The sequence below is a fragment of the Canis lupus genome, chromosome 25 (genome assembly GCF_011100685.1).
Source record: "Canis lupus familiaris isolate Mischka breed German Shepherd chromosome 25, alternate assembly UU_Cfam_GSD_1.0, whole genome shotgun sequence".
Classification (NCBI taxonomy): domain Eukaryota; kingdom Metazoa; phylum Chordata; class Mammalia; order Carnivora; family Canidae; genus Canis; species Canis lupus.
The window spans coordinates 27691098-27707185 of record NC_049246.1 but is presented as its reverse complement, the minus strand read 5'-3'; the positions used below and the strand labels follow the sequence as shown (position 1 = coordinate 27707185).

The 16088-nt window shown below is 51.7% G+C and overlaps 1 long non-coding RNA gene and 1 other non-coding gene across 4 annotated transcripts; one reads left to right on the top strand and one right to left on the bottom strand.

Moving 5' to 3' along the window:
* Nucleotides 1-6357: 6357 nt before the first annotated feature.
* LOC102151776 lies at nucleotides 6358-15940 on the top strand. 3 transcript variants are annotated; one of them, XR_005378615.1, is made up of 4 exons: nucleotides 6358-7902; nucleotides 8330-8523; nucleotides 9129-9306; nucleotides 10518-15940. It is a non-coding gene; the product is annotated as an uncharacterized LOC102151776 (long non-coding RNA). The 3 variants fall into 3 exon arrangements; XR_005378614.1 differs by adding an exon at nucleotides 10085-10276 and having other exon boundaries at nucleotides 6358-8523; XR_005378613.1 differs by having other exon boundaries at nucleotides 6358-8523.
* MIR8820 (microRNA mir-8820) lies at nucleotides 8976-9110 on the bottom strand. Its single transcript, NR_128761.1, has one exon. It is a non-coding gene; the product is annotated as a microRNA mir-8820 (primary transcript).
* Nucleotides 15941-16088: the final 148 nt, after the last annotated feature.

Genomic DNA, 16088 nt, shown 5'->3' with positions numbered 1-16088 from the left:
AAAGACAAAAAGCACATGTTCACTGATGGATTATTTTAACCCTACATCTGAAACTAATGATGTACTTAGTATGTGTTGGCTAATTAAATTTAAATTGAAAAAAAAATTTAAAAACCAGATGTTTATATCAAATAATGAAAAAAAAAACCCACTTCACAAGATTTAATACTCTTTCATGAAAAGAATTCTTACTAAACTAGGAGTAAAAGTAAACCAACTAAGCATAATAAAGACCAAATATGAAAAAAAATCCCAACTGATGTACAAAATAGCAAAAGACTCAAATTTTTCCTCTAAAAACATTATCAAGATAACGTTGTTTAGAACTAGGGGTGGTGGAAGGGGAGGAGGGCGGGGGGTGGGGGTGAATGGGTGACGGACACTGAGGGGGACACTTGACGGGATGAGCACTGGGTGTTATTCTGTATGTTGGTAAATTGAACACCAATAAAAATTAATTTATTAAAAAAAAGATAGCGTTCTTTACTCTGGCCTTTCTATCAAATATAGTACTAGAAATCTTAGCCAGAGCAATTAGGCAAGAAAAAGAAACAAAAAACATCCAAATTGGAAAGGAAGAAGAAGAATTATATTTGCAGATAACATGATCTTATACATAGAAATCGTAAGGATTAAAAAAATTAGAAGCAGTAAACAAATTCAAAAAGGTTGCAGAAATGAAAACCAACACACCAAAAATCAGTTGCATCCCTATATGTTAACAATGAACAATTTGAAGTGGAAATTAAGAACACAACTCCATTTACCACAACACTAAAAAAGGAAGATATTCAGGAATAAGACTAACAAAAGAAGTGAAAGAATCATAAGCTGAAAATGAGAAAACATATGTCAGAGTAATGTTTTAAAAAACACAAAAAAATAGATAGCTTCATTCATAAGTTGATAGACTTAATATCTAAAATGTCAATGCTGCCCAAAGTACTTCACAGGTTCAAGGCAATCTCTATCAAAATCCTGATACCATTTTTCCCCCCAGAAATCGAAAAATACGTCCTAAAATTATTTGGAACCAAGGGAAGCCAAATAGCCCAGATAACTTTGGAAAAAAAGAACAAAGTTGGAGAATTCACATGTCCTCATTTCAATACATTGCCCGGCTAAAGAAGTCAAAATAGCATGGCCCTGGTATAAAGACAGATAAACAGACCAGTGAAGTGTAGCAGAACCAGAAATAAACCCTCATGTATATGGTCAGGTAATCCTCAAAAAGGACATAAAAACTACTCAATGGGGAAAGGATAGTCTCTTTAACAAATGCTGTTGAGGGCAGCCCGGGTGGCTCAGTGGTTTAGTGCTGACTTCCTGGAGACCCGGGATCGAGTCCCATGTCAGGCTCCCTGCATGGAGCCTGCTTCTCCCTCTGCCTCTCTCTCTCCTTCTCTCTCTCTCTCTTTCTGTCTCTCATGAATAAATAAATAAAATCTTAAAAAAAAAAACGCTGTTGAAAAAACTGAGTATATGCAAAACAATAAAGTGGGCTCTTGCCTGACATCATCTACAAAGACTTAACACAAAATGTATCAAAGAACTAAACATAAAAGTTAAAATTATAAAACTCTTGAAAGAAAACATAGGGAAAAGATTCACAATATTACATCTGCCAATGATTTCTTTCTTTTTTTAAAAATAGGCTCTGTACCCAGTGTAGAGCCTAATATGGGGCCTGAACTCACAACCCTGAGATCAAGACCTGAGCTGAGATTGAGTCATATGCTTACTGACTGAGCCACCCAGACATCCATGGACCTGGTAATGATTTCCTGACTATGATACGAAAGCTCCAGCAAAAAAAGTAAACATAGACAAATGGGGTCTATAAAACTTCAAAGTGCATCAAAGGATACAATCCAGAGAGTGAAGAGACAATGAATAGAATGGGAAAAATATTTGCAAATCATGTATTTGACAATAAGTTAATATACAAATAACTCCTACAACTTCATAGCAAGACCACAAGTAACCCAATGAAAAAAAGGACAGAGAACTTGTATAGACATTTCTCAAAAGAAGACGTATAAATGGCCAATAAATGTATGAAATGATGCTCAACATCACTGACCATTAAAAAATGCAAATCACAACCACGATGAGGCTCACCTCATACCCATTAGGATGACCAGTATTAAAAAAAAAAAATGTTGGCAAGGATATGGATAAACTAGAACACTTGTGCATTGCTGATAGGAATGTAAAATGGTGCAGCCACTATGTAAACAGTATGAGGGTTCCTCAAAAAAATTAAAAATAGAACTACCATATAATCCAGCAATCCTACTTCTGGGCGTGTAGTCAAAAGAATTGAAAGCAGGGTCTCCAAGAGACATCCGTCTTCATAGAAGCATTCTTTATCATAGCCAAGAGGTGGGAGCAACTCAAATGTCCATCAAAGATAAATGGATAAAGAAAATGTGGTGTATACTTACAATGGAATACTATTCAGCCTTACAAAGGAAGGAAATCTTGTCACATGTTGCAGCATGGGTGAAACTTAAGGACATTCCGCTAAATGAAAGAAAACAGTCATGAAAAGACAAACACTGTATGGATCTATTTAGATGAGCTATCTACAGTACTTAAATTCATAAAAACAGAAAGTAGAATGGTGGTTACCAGTGGAGGGAGGAGGGGGAAATGGGAGGATGATGTTTAATGGGCAAAGGTTTCAATGTTGGAAGATAAAAATGTTCTGAAGATTGGCTGCACAGCAATATGAGCATGCTTAACACTACTGAAGAGTGGTTAACATAGTAAATTTTATTTTTTGCTAACTTTTAGAATTAAAAATAAACAGAAGCATTATCAGAGAAAAAGATTACTGTACAGGGAAAAAATGTTTCACTCACTAGGTTATAATCATTTTAAATTTCATGCACTTAGTAACCACTTCACAATAAAAATGAACTGTAGAAACTGAAAAATCCATCACAATAACGGCAGATTTCAACACATCTCTCTCAGTGGTTAATGATCTACAGACAAAATTACTGAGTCTTGAACAGAAGTGACCTGTGATCCATCCTGAACAACCAGGCGTGATGTCAGTGAGATGGCACAACAGAAACCACCTCACTTCTCTCTCCCTATACAATGATGAGCCAGCCAACTACAGAAAAAGTGCTCTGGCAAGAGCTTTGGGATCCAGGTAGGAGGCTTCAAAACCTGGGTGATCCCCAAGACTAAGGAGCGCTTCTCTGCAAAGACAGATGAGCACGCTGGTGGCAAGCTCACCGAAGGTTTGGCTAAGCAGGAACCCAAGGGGGAGGGTAGAGGAAGAGGCTGGACCAGCCATTTCAAGGCCGTTAAGAAGACAAACCTTTATCCTACAGTACAGGGAAATTTTATTTATTTTTGCATCTTCTTTAAATATTCAGTTTTTATTTTAATCCTAATTAGTTAACATACAGTGTTATATTAGTTGTAGGCATACAATCTAGTGATTCAATACTTCCATGTATCTCCTGGTGCTCATCACAAGTGCTCTCCTGAATTCCTGCCACCTATTTCACCAACTTTCTCTCTCTCTCTCTCTTTTTAAGATTTTTATTTATTTATTTATTCATGAGAGACACAGAGAGAGAGAGGCAGAGACAAAGGCAGAGGGAGAAGCAGGCTCCATGCAGGGAGCACGACAAGGGACTCCATCCCGGGTCCCCAGGATCAGGCCCTGGGCTGAAGGTGGCGCTAAACCGCTGAGCCACCAGGGCTGCCCTCTCTCTCTTTCTTAGTAAAGAGAAATTTTACCACATTACAAACAGAGTATGACACAATCACTTGTACATTTTAATTAGCTTAGTCTAGGACCCCCAGGTGACTCAGTGGTTGAGCATCCTCTGCTAACTTCCTAGTTCTGCATATGCGTATACATTTATATCTGTTTCTCTGTTTCTCTGTCAGTGTGCGTGGATACACAACACTATTTCAATTCAGTTGGTGGTCAAGCTGGAGATTCAGTGACTACTGTCTACTTACAGTTCTGTGGCTGACAGCAGGTTTCCTGCTTCTAAACAGTCTGAAGACTCACTAGATTGATTCATCATGCTGCCTTTTTATGATCACCCTCATATGTTTCAATTCTACATGCCTGCAAACACACTAATTCTTATTTTTAACAATGTTCATTCCCCTTTTTTACGTCCATGTATATTCATAAATGGTCATGTTCATTTTTATATCCATATTCAAATAGGCAGCATTATTTCCATATGTATGTATATACACACACACACACACACAAATCTTGCTCTCATTTTGCTCAGACAGTCTGTACTTCAAGTAGAAAATGTTCCTTCAGCTTGAGGAGATGCCTTTTGTTTATTTTGTGGAGCAGATCTGGCGATGTGTTTTCTCTGTTTTATGGGATATGATTCGGAATTCCTGGGATTGTGCCTCCCTGCTCAGTGGGATGCCTGCTTCTCCCTCTCCCTCTGCCTGTCTCCACTGATCAAGCTCTCTCTCCCTCTCTCTTAAATAAATAAAATCCTAAAAATTAATACTACTTCTAATAAATAACACACAGAGTGAGCATAAAGGTGGACATGCAGGCCTGCTAGACCTGACTGGAGACCCCCTCCCTTGTGCCTGTGTTTGTCTTCTTCCCCTTGTGCTGTAGGCTGCAGAGGTACATGACCTCCCAGGGAGGAAGGAGGCCCATGGAGGAGTCACCTTGGCTCCTGAATGACCCCATGAATGAGTTCAGTCTCCAATCTGAACAGCCACTCAGCACTGTTGGGTGGGGAAATCTGTGCTGACGCGGTACTGACATTGGAGGAGTCACTTGGTAATTCAGTATAATGGGATAGACCTACAAAATGTGGATCATCAAATTAACTGAAATAGTTATCAGTCTACTAGTTCTAAAATGACCAATGGACGCCTGCCTGGCTCAGTCTGAAGGGCATGTGGTTATTGATCTCGGGTTCGTGAGTTTGAGTCCCACAGAGTTTCCTTAAAAAAAAGAAAAGCACAATTATTTAAAAATGCCACAAATCAATAAGACTCCCACCGCTGAGCTTGCCCATGGCGGGATGGGTCTTCCCACCTGCTCCTTTAGCCACTGAGCCCTGAGCACAGATAGTGCCAAAGCTGGTAAGGCACTAAGAGGGAGCACAGATCCTCCCTCTCGGAGCTCATGCTCCGGGGGGGAGCATGGACAAAATACGGAACAACATTAGGAATGAAAAGAGCAATTGCTCCCTAGAAAAAGAGCCTGGTGCTACCTCTGGGTCCTGACCTCTGCAGGTGAGGCTGTGACAAACTGTGGGGCTTTGACAAATGCAGCAGTTGGGGCTCCAGGGAGCCACTGAGGGGAGGAGGTGAAGACCCCAGCAGGGCCACTGCCTCACCAGGATCACAGTCTGGGAAGGAGGCAGAAGGAGGCATGAAGCCAGCTCTGTGTCCTCTGTTGGGGGCAAAGGCTGCCCATCTCATTCCTGAGGAGGGCTGGGAAAAGGTTGTGTGGATGGAACTGGCTACAGACATGGAGATGTTACGGGGGTGGGGGTGGGCATTGACAGCCCAGACGGGAGGCATTCCAACACGTTCCAGTCTGAGGAAGAGCCCAGGTCAGGGTGACCCACTGGGTGCACCGCTGTCCACAGCTCACCCAGTGGAAATGAGGAAATGGCCCATAACACATGACAGGCAGAGTTTCAGGATAAGGATGGCCTCACACCTTCTAGGCCAAGACTCCGACACCTTCTGTAGGGTTTGCCTTGGATTCAGGAGCCTAGGATCATGGGAAGCTATTGCCCATCCCTCCTCCAGTGGGACTGTCATCCTCTGGGCCTCCAGAATGAGAGTACTGGTGCCCACATGTGTGCACACAGGACCTTGTGGGCCTGGACACATGTACACACAAAGGAAGAACACGTGGTTGGAGGTATTTCCTGCATGTGACACCCGCCTCCAATTTCATAAATATGGTGCCACAGTGGCCTGGGGACGTCTGGAGGAAGCACCCGCTAGGATAATCCCTATCCCACAGGCAAGACACAGACCATCCCCGATGGGCACAATGGCTTCTCTGGGGTCAAAACCAGGGAAGAATGGAAAGTTGTGTCCGAACCCAGGTGTGTTTCCAGGCTGGGGCCCTGGCTGCACACAGTCCTTCCCTGGGGCCTGTGGAGAGGGGTGCGGTTGTGTCACTGTGTGCACACAGACCATTGCCTGTAGGGAGCAGGGAGCCATCGGCAGCCACGAGCACTGCTCCTGAAGCTTCCTCCAGGAGTGGACTCAGTAGGGGGTCCCAGGAAGTGAGGTCACTTCCTTGACACAGAGCCCAACAGAACTTGGAACCCCTGTAACCAGGCACCCGCATTCTAGTGCAGCCCCACCTCAGGCTCACTTGGCTGGAGACATCCGCTACTGAAAGATGTTCTCTTGCTGCTTTCCCACTTCTGGGGACTCTGGCTTCCAGGAACCCCAGGGACGCTGCTTGTTCAAATGCTGTAGACTTTGGCTCCACCATCAAAACCAAATGCCTCAGGGCATTTATCAAGAGGCAACGTAAGGTAATACAGAGCAGCCCAGGCCAGGCCACCTGTGCCGCCATCCTGGGCAGCCCCATTCCCTCCTCTTCAGTTTCAGGGAAACAGAGATGTGTGGGCAGGTCGCATCCAGGCTGGAGGACGTTGCAGGGCAGCAGGTTCCCCGGTGATCCCTTCAGGGTCACCCTGATGTCATGGTAGGCAGGGTGGAAAGAGGATTCCTGAGGTACCTCTTGCCCAGCCCAGAGTTAACCCAAGGCCCTGCAGCTGTATCCCTTTGCTCTCCTTGGGGGAGGTGTGTGCCGACTGTGGCTGTGGTGTGTCTGGAATGGAGTCAGCTGGGTGTGCGGCCCAGCCAAGGCAGCCAGACTGGGCGCTGAGGCCTCCTGCCTGGCTGTTAGGCACTGTCTTTACAGAGATCCACACAGTACATGGGGCGGGAGCGGGAGGAAGAGATGGTCTGCTCCACTGCTTCAAGGAACAGGAAGGTAGGTGCACAGCTAACAGAGGCCAGCACAGGCTCAAGGTGAGTGCAGGGGCTGGGGCCACCCGACACCGAGGACCCCAATGTGGCAGGAAGGGCCCCAGGTCCCAGAAGCCAGCCTGCTACTCCCTTGGACTCCTCCCTAGACTCCTGCTCCCACAGGAGTCTGGATTCCCCTCTCCCCAAACTTGCCCCCATGGCCCTGCCCCTTCCTGGGCCAGATGCAGAGTCTCTGTGCACAGATTTGTAGGAATATCAGAATAGAGCCTTCAGGGGATCCCTGGCCGCCCTGTGGTTTAGTGCCTGCTTTCTGCCCAGGCCCTGATCCTGGAGACCCGGGATCGAGTCCCACTTCAGGCTCTCTGCATGGGGGCTGCTTCTCCCTCTGTCTGTGTGTCTGCCTCTCTTGGTCTCTCTCTGTGTCTCTCATGAATAAATAATAAAAACTTTTAAAAAGAGACACACCATGTCTCATCACATGCAGTCTCCAGTAGTTTGCACTGTGCTATGCTTTCTCCTAACTGGAGCTCCCAGGAGGCCCCATTGGCCTGAGGTCCTTCCCCAAGGCTTGAGCATGGTCCTGATGAGTTGGGAGACTTTTTCCCAAAGGGATACGGGGCTCACTGTACTATGTCTATTGCTCTGCAGTTAGGTTTTGAAAGAGCACATCCCTGCCCCCCCCTCCCAGGGTCAGGCACAGGGGCCTCATGTGCTGTACAATATTTCAGAAGGCCAGTTGGTTCCCACAGCCACTGCGCCCTTCACTGATGCAGGACTTCGATGCGATTCCCTTCTGTTGCCAAATCACAGGGCAGCACTGAACATCCTGCAGCCCTCACACCCAAGGAAAGGTCTCCATGTTGGCACCTCAACAGTGGGACATGTGGTCAGATTCAAGGAGCAAAGCTGGTAATGCAGGGAGGTGCTGACAATCGGACCTGGGATACCAACCTCTCCCACTTGAGATCCTTGTATTGATCCAAATATTTTTGAAAATTTATCCTCTAAGATTATTTCTTTATTGGATAGTTTGTTTGTTTAAGAGACAGGCAGAGAGCAGGGAGTAGGAGAGGGAGACACAGGCTCCTCAAGCAGACTCTGCCCCAAGTGCAGAGCCTTCCAGGGGTGGGATCTCAGGATGCTGAGACCATGACCTGAGCCACAACCAAGAGTCAGATGCTAAGTGACTGAGCTGCAGGTGTCAAGCCCTGTGTTCCTGCTGTGGGGACTCCTGCCCCCCTCACCCACTGAGAGCTCAGGCTTTGGTCTGCGCTCCAACTCCCAGGCCTCCTGGCAGCTACAGTGCAAGCTGCATGTCCCCTCTGTTCCACTTCAGGGTGAAAAGGCCTCAACCCTGAGGAGGAATCAGATCTGCCCGATGAGCCCCAGCCAGACAGAGCTGCTGGAGCACGAAGTAGAACAACTGCTGCTCGCCTTGCTGTGCAGGGGCATCCTCTACATTTTCAATTTTCTAAAGACCTAGATTGAATTTGCCAGCACCCAAGAGGTACTGGACCTGCTGTTTACAAAGTGAGCACCCTGACCCTCCACAGCCCAGTGGGATGGGCCACCTACTTGTTGGGAGTCTTGGGAATGTTTCTGAAATTCCTGGAACCTCGGGCTGCTCCTCTGACTGAAATAGAGTCACACAGGGCCTAGTGGGGTCCTGTAGGGAAGCCCCTGGGGCCTGGCCTGTGGCAGGTCGGCTAGAGGGGCTGTGCTTGTGCTCATCAGTCGTCATTCTCTCCCCATGATGAAGCCTGTGCCTCCTCCCCCACCATCACCAGGGTCTTGAGCTGGGCTGTTTTCCATTGAAAGGGAGGTTTAAGAGTCCATCGGGGGTCTGTGTCCTGGGGCAACCAGAGTAGGTGTTCCCGGGGACACCGGGGTGCCCCAGGCCCATTCGGATATTGGCCATGGGCCTGGCCAGAGCCCTTTCATTCCTCAAGCATTCAGGAAGCCCCAGCAGGTGCAGGCGCTTCTCCAGGAGCTGCTCATGGCCCCATGCACAGAGCTGACACCCCTCCCCCCCACCTCAGGTCTCCGGACTAGTCAGGGGTCAGAGGGTGACAGCAGCTATGATGAGACGTCGGGTCCACAGGTCAATTCATGTGATGCCTCCCACCCTCCTCTAGATATGGATGCATCCTAGCTGCCTGTGATGACAACGACAGAGTCCTGGAGCAGTGGGAAATGTGACTGAGCTCTGGCTCATGCAGGAGGGCCTTCCCTCTCCAGGAGGGCAGCGAGGGGGCTGTGGGTTGGAGGGGCTGCTGGACCCTCACCCCACACATCTGCAGTTCCTGTGACAGGGTAAAGGTCTAAGGGCCCTTCAGGAAAAGATCAAAGGAGAGCCGTGGATGGGGTGCGGGATTTATGGGAGAGCACTGGGACCCCAAAGGGAGACCTCCTCCATGCCCATTCCCTCCCAACCCTCTGTCTGCCCCACACCTGGGACCCAGAGCAAAGAGTGTGGGGAGCATCGCTCTCACCAATCTGGTGGCACCTGGACCTGGGTGCACAGCAGGTGCTCAGGAGAGCCAGTGAGGGCTCACAGACCAGATGGCCCCTGCCCCGTGGGAGATTACAGTCAGTGGAAGGACACCCCCTGGGGGTCCTCATGAGCGAGGCAGCACAGAGCCACAGGAGAGAAGGTGGTGGTACTGGGCAGCTCCCGGCAAGGCCTGGCAAGACACAGAGCCTGTTTGCTCCCTCCTCGCTTGGACATTCCCAGAGTGACAGTGTGTACAGTGAGGGTAATGACAGGCTAGACGCCTGCCCCCCCAGCCACCTGCAGGTGGATTCAAGGGGCAAGTGGGAAGGGAGCCAGGCTGAGGAGGGAGTCCCACTTCCCCAGGAAAGACAGTGATGGTCACACAGCTGGTCATGGGCTCCGATGCACAGAGGGTTTGTGCCAGTCCCTCCTTGTGAGTAGGCCTGTGGCAGGCGGGACCACCAGGTGGCAGGTGGACAAGGAGCAGGACTGGCCTCCGACAGGCCAGGAGCTCCGGTTCCTGCAGGGCTTCCTGGGGACACCTCTGTGTGAGGGAGCCCTGTCTTCTGATGCCTTTGCCCACCTGTCCCTCCCCAGGCCTATCTCCTACATGCTGGGAATCTGGCTGGACTACTATAAGGAGGATTTTTGTCAGCCCCCAGAATGTCCCTCACAATGAAGCCACTGGCAGTCACAGGGCAGGACTTGCCAGGCTCAGACCTGGAAAACGGTGCCAAGCGTTACCTCGAACGATTCAGAAACCATATCCAGCAGAGCCAGAGGCTGGGGGTGAGGAGGACTGGGGGTGGCCAAGTTAGGAACAGGGTGGGCCACACAAATCAAGCCTCCAAGCAGCTGGGCCAGGAGCAGAGGGTAGGCTCACACCCCCATCCCCACAGGCTGCGGTCTGGGGAAAATTTGCAGGGGTCTTGGACTAACACAGGTTGAGCGGTGGGAATAGCATCCTTGATTTGGGAAGGCTGTGGAAAGTCCATCCTGGTGATGATAATTGGTCTTCTTTGTGCTACAGCTTAGGCCCCCGAACAACACACTGAACCACCTCAAGAGCAACTCAACCTCTGACTGTGGGGACTGCTGCACCGTCAGGGCCTGAGGAGATCAGGGCGGTCCCAGCTTCTGGAGCTGAGGGATTGGCCCTAGCTGAGATGCCAGCTGTTGAGTCGAAGCCACTGCTGATGGGGTCACAGCTCTGATTCATGTTTACGACCTGGAGGGACACCTGAGCCATTGGGAACCCTGGAGGCCGAACAGGGCTCACCACGGGCTATGGAGGTAGTGGAAGTGCCAGAGCAGCTGCCTAATTCAAGGAGGAAATGGCTGTGGACCCTGAGCAACACCTTGAACCACATCAAGAGCCTACCCCAGGTCCAACTGTGGGGCCTACTGCACTTTCAGGGCCTGATGTGATCGAGGCAGTCCCAGCTATTGGAGCTGAGGGCTTAGCCCGAGCCGAGATGCCAGCTGCTGAGTCAAAGCCACTGCACATGGTGGTCACCGCGCTGATTCCCTGTTCCGACCTGGAGCAACACCTGCGTGCTTGGGAGCCCTGGAGGCCGAACAGGCCCCACCACTGGCTATCGACCTCAATGATGTGCCAGAGCAGCTAACTAATTCAGTGGAGCAAATGGCTTTGTACCCCGAGCAATAGGCTGAGCCACCTCAAGGCCCTGACCCAGCTCTGACTGTGTGGCCTGCTGCACCTTAAGCGCCTGAGGTGATCGAGGCAGTCCAGGCTTCTGAAGCTGAGGGCATGGCCCGAGCTGAGATGCCAGCTGCTGAGTCGAAGCCACTACAGATGGGGTTCACAGCTCTGATTCAATGTTCCGACTGAGTGGAACACCTGTGCTCTTGAGAGACCTGGAGGTCGAACAGTCCCCACGTTCGGCTATCGAGGTCCTCAAAGTGCTGGAGCAGCTACATAACTCAGTGGAGCAACTGGCTGCAGACCCGGACAAAATCCAATACCACCTCAAGACCCCACCCCAGCTCCGACCTTGGGGCCTGCTGCATCTTCAGGGACTGATATGATCGAAGCAGTCGCAGCTATTGGAACTGAGGGCTTGGCCACGGCCAAGGTGCCAGCTGTTGAGTCGAAGGCACAGCAGATGGTACTCACAGCTCTGATTCACTTTTCAAATCTACATGGACACCAGTGCCCTTGGGAGCTCTGGTGGCAAAAAGACCCCACCATGGGCGGTGGAGGTACAGGAAGTGCCAGAGCAGCTGCCTAATTCAAGGAGGAAACCACTATGAAGCCGGAGCAACACCTCAAACCACCTCAAGAGCCTACCCCAGGTCCAACTGTGGGGTCTGCTGCACTTTCAGGGCCTGATGTCATTGCCGCGATCCCAGCTATTGTAGAGGAGGGGTAGCCCAAGCCGAGATGCCACCTGATGAGTCAAGCCACTGTAGATGGCATTCACAGCTCTGATACCCTATTATGCCTAGGAGCAACACCTGGGTGCTTCAAGCCCGGTAGACCAAACAGGACCCAGACCGGCTATTGACATCAACGATGTGTCAGAGCAATTAACTAATTCAGTGGAGCAAAAAGCTTTGTAAAACCTGGCAACACCCTAAACCACCTCAAGACCCCAACCAAGGCCCGAATGTGGGGCCTGCTGCACATTAAGAGCCTGAGGTGATCAAGGCGATCCCAGCTATGGTAGCAGAGGGCTTGGCCCAAGGCGAGATGCCAGCTGCTGAGTCGAAGCCACTGCAGGTGGTGGTCACAGCTCTGATTCACTGTTCCGACCTGTGGACACCTGCGCCCTTGGGGCCCCTGGAGGCCAAAAGGGCCCCACCACTGGCTATCGAGGTCATGCATGTGCCAGAGCAACTACCTAAGTCAGTGTAGAAACCGGCTTCCTACCCCGAGCAACATGCTGAACCAGTTCAAGAGCCCGCCCAGGCCCCGACTGTGGGGCCTGCTGCATCTTAAGGGCCTGAATTGATCTCGGCGGTCCCCGCTTCTGGAGCTGAGGGCTTGGCCCGAGCCGAGATGCCAGCTGCTGAGTCGAAGCCACTGCAGATGGGGGTCACAGGTCTGATTCCATATTCTGACCTGGAGGGACACCTACACCCTTGGGAGCCCTCAAAGACGTACAGGCCCCACCACCGCATCGCCTATCGAGGTCATCGATTTGCTGGAGGAGCTACCTAACTCTGTGGAGCAACGTGCTTTGGACCCCGAGCAACAACCTGAACCACCTCAAGACCTGCCCCAGGCCCGACTGGGGGCCTGCTGCACCTTCAAGGCCTGAGGTGATAGAGTCGTGCCAGCTATTGGCGCTGAGGGATTGGCCCGAGCCGAGATGCCAGCTGCTGAGTCAAAGCCACTGCTGATGGCAGTCACGGGTCTGATTCACGCTTCCGATCTGGAGGGACAACTGCGCCCTGGGGAGCCTTGTAGGCCGAACATGCCCCACCAGCGGCTATCGAGGTCGACGATGTGCCGGACCAGCTACCTCACGCAGTGGACCGACTGACCTCGACCCCGAGCAACACCCTGAACCACCTCAAAGGCTTGCCCCAGCTCTGACTGTGGGGCCTGCTGCATAGTCAGGGCCTGATGTGATTGAAGCAGTGCCAGCCTCTGGAGCAGAGGGCTTGGCCCAAGCCGAGATGCCAGCTGCTGAGTGGAAGCCACTGCTTTTGGTGGTCACAGCTCTGATTCAATGTTCCGACCTGCAGGGACACCTGCGCCCTTGGAGCCCTGGAGGCCGAACAGGCTCCACCACCGGCTATCTAGGTCATGGGTGTGCCAGAGCCGCTATCTAACTGTGCAGACCAACCGGCTTCGACACCGAGCCACACCCTGAAACAACTCAACACCCTGCCCCAGCCCCGACCATAGGGCCTGCTGCGTCTTCAGGGCCTGAGATGATCTGGGCGGTCCCAGCTTCTGGAGCTGAGGGCTTGGCCCGAGCCGAGATGCCAACTGCTGAGTCCAAGCCACTGCACGTGGTAGTCACAGCTCTGATACCCTGTTCGGACCTGGAGGGACACCTGAGCCGTTGGGAGCCCTGGAGGCCGAACAGAGCCCACCACCTGCTATCGAAATCAACGATGTGCCAGGATTCCTGCCTCACTCAGTGCAACAGCCGGCTGCGGACCCCGAGCAACAGCCTAGACCACCTCAAGACCTGCCCCAGGCCTGACTGGGGGCCTGCTGCACCTTCACGGCCTGAGGTGATCGAGGTGGTCCCAGCTCTTGGGGCTGAGGGCTTGGCCCCAGCCGAGATGCCAGCTGCTGAGCTGAACCACTGCAGACGGTGGTCACAGCTCTGACTCAATATTCCGAACTGGAGGGACACTTCGATTTGGTAGCCTTGGAGGCCAAACAGGCCCAGCCACCAGCTGTCGAGGTCATTGATGTGCGGGAGCAGCTACCTAACTCAGTGGAGCACCCGGCTTCGACCCCGAGCAACACCCTGAACCACCTCAAGACTGCCCCGGGCCCGACTGTGGGGCCTGCCGCACCTTGAGAGCCTGAGGGGATCGAGGCGGTCCCAGCAACTGGAGCAGAGGGCTTGACCCAAGCGCAGACGCCAGCTGCTGACTTGAAGGCACTGCAGATGGTGGTCACAGCTCTGACTCAGTATCCTGAACTGGAGGGACACTTCGGTTTCGTAGCCTTGGAGGCCAAACAGGCCCAGCCACCAGCTGTCGAGGTCATTGATGTGCGGGAGCAGCTTCCTAACTCAGTGGAGCAACCGGCTTCGACCCCGAGCAACACCCTGAACCACCTCAAGACCCCGCCTCAGGCCCGACTGTGGGGCCTGCTGCACCTTAAGAGCCTGAGGTGATCGAGGCGGTCCCAGCTATTGGAGCCGAGGGCTTGGCCCGAGCCGAGATGCCAGCTGCTGAGTCGAAGCCAGTGCACATGGTGGTCTGGTCGCAGCGCTGATTCCCTGTTCCGACCTGGAGGGTCACCTGCGCCCTCGGGAGCCCTGGAGGCCGAACAGACCCCACCACTGGCTCTCGAGGTCATCGGTTTGTCAGAGTAGCTCCCTTACTCAGTGGAGCAACCAGTTGTGGACCCCGAGCACACTCTGAACCACCTCAAGAGCCCATCCCGGCCCCAACTGTGGGGCCTGCTGCATCTTCAGGGCCTGAGGTGATCCAGGTGGTCCCAGCTACCTGAGCTGAGTTCTTGGCCCAAGCCGAGATGCCAGCTGCTGAGTCGAAGCCACTGCAGATGATGGTCACAGCTCTGATTCAGTGTTTTGTCCTGGGGAACACCTGCAATATTGGGAGCCCTGGAGCTTGAACAGTCCCCACCACCACCTCTGGAAATCATCAATTGCCGGAGTCCCTAACTTACTTAGTGAGCAACTCGCTGCAGACCCGAAGCAACACCCTGAACCTCCTCAGGGGCCTGCCCCAGCTCCGAATGTGGGGCCCGCTGCATCTTTAGGGCCTGATGTGACCGAGGTGATCCCAGCTATTGGAGTGGACGCCCTGGCCTTGGTGAGATGCCAGCTGCTGAGTCGGAGCCACTGCAGATATTGGTCACTTCTCTGATTCAATATTCCGCCTTGGAGGAATACCTCTGCCCTTGGGAGCCCTGGAGGCCGTACAGGCCACACCAGCGGCTATCGAGGTCATCGATGTGCCGGAGCAGCTACCTATATCATTGGAGCACGTGGTTTCATATCCTGGTCAACACCCTGAACCACCTCAAGATCCTGTTCTGGCCCCGACTGTGGGGCCTGCGGCATCTTCAGTGCCTGAGGTGATTGAGGGGGTCCCAGGTTCTGGAGCTGAGGTCTTGGCCCTACCCTAGATGCCAACTGCTGAGTCAAAGTCACTGCAGATTGTGGTCACATCTCTGCTTCACTATCCCAACCATGAGGCCCCACCTGCACCCTTGGCCACCGCGCAGGAAGAACACACCCAGGCGTCTGTTATCAAGGTCGCTTAAGTGCCAGAACAGCCACCTGTCTCAGTGCAGGAACTAGCTTTTGTCCCTGAGCAACACCCTGAACCACCTCAAGACTCCTCCCCAGCTCCTAGCGCGGGCCTGCTGAAGCACCTGCCCTGTTCTGTTCATGCCAGGCTCAGGTGTTTGTGCTGAGGATTGGCCCGATTCGAGATGCCTGCTGCTGAGTCAAAGTCAATCCACGTGGTAGTCACTCCTCTGATTCACTCTCCTGATCTGGAGGAGTCACCTGCAACCTTGGCCACCCCAGAAGGAGGAGCAGGCTCCGGCGCCCGCTCTCGAGTGCATCGAAGGCCTGGAGCAGCCACTTGCCTCAGTGGAGCCACCAGCCTTGTCCCCCAAGCAGCATCTCATGGTGGCTGCAGTGCAACAGAAGGCTTCCTCTCCCCTGTCATTGCACTGTTTCTATATTTTGTGTTTTTCATAAACCTCTATAATGGCTTCATGAATTTTATTTGTAATAAAGGATAAGTTAACTTCATATAAAATTTACTCTGATGCTTTTAAATTATACATCATGGTAATTTAGGTCCATTCACAGTGTCACACAGGCGAGACCAGATGGTACCTGGGCCACGTTTCCACCACAGAGACAGCCGACTACTGACCATTGTGCCCATGCCCTCTCTGCTGTCC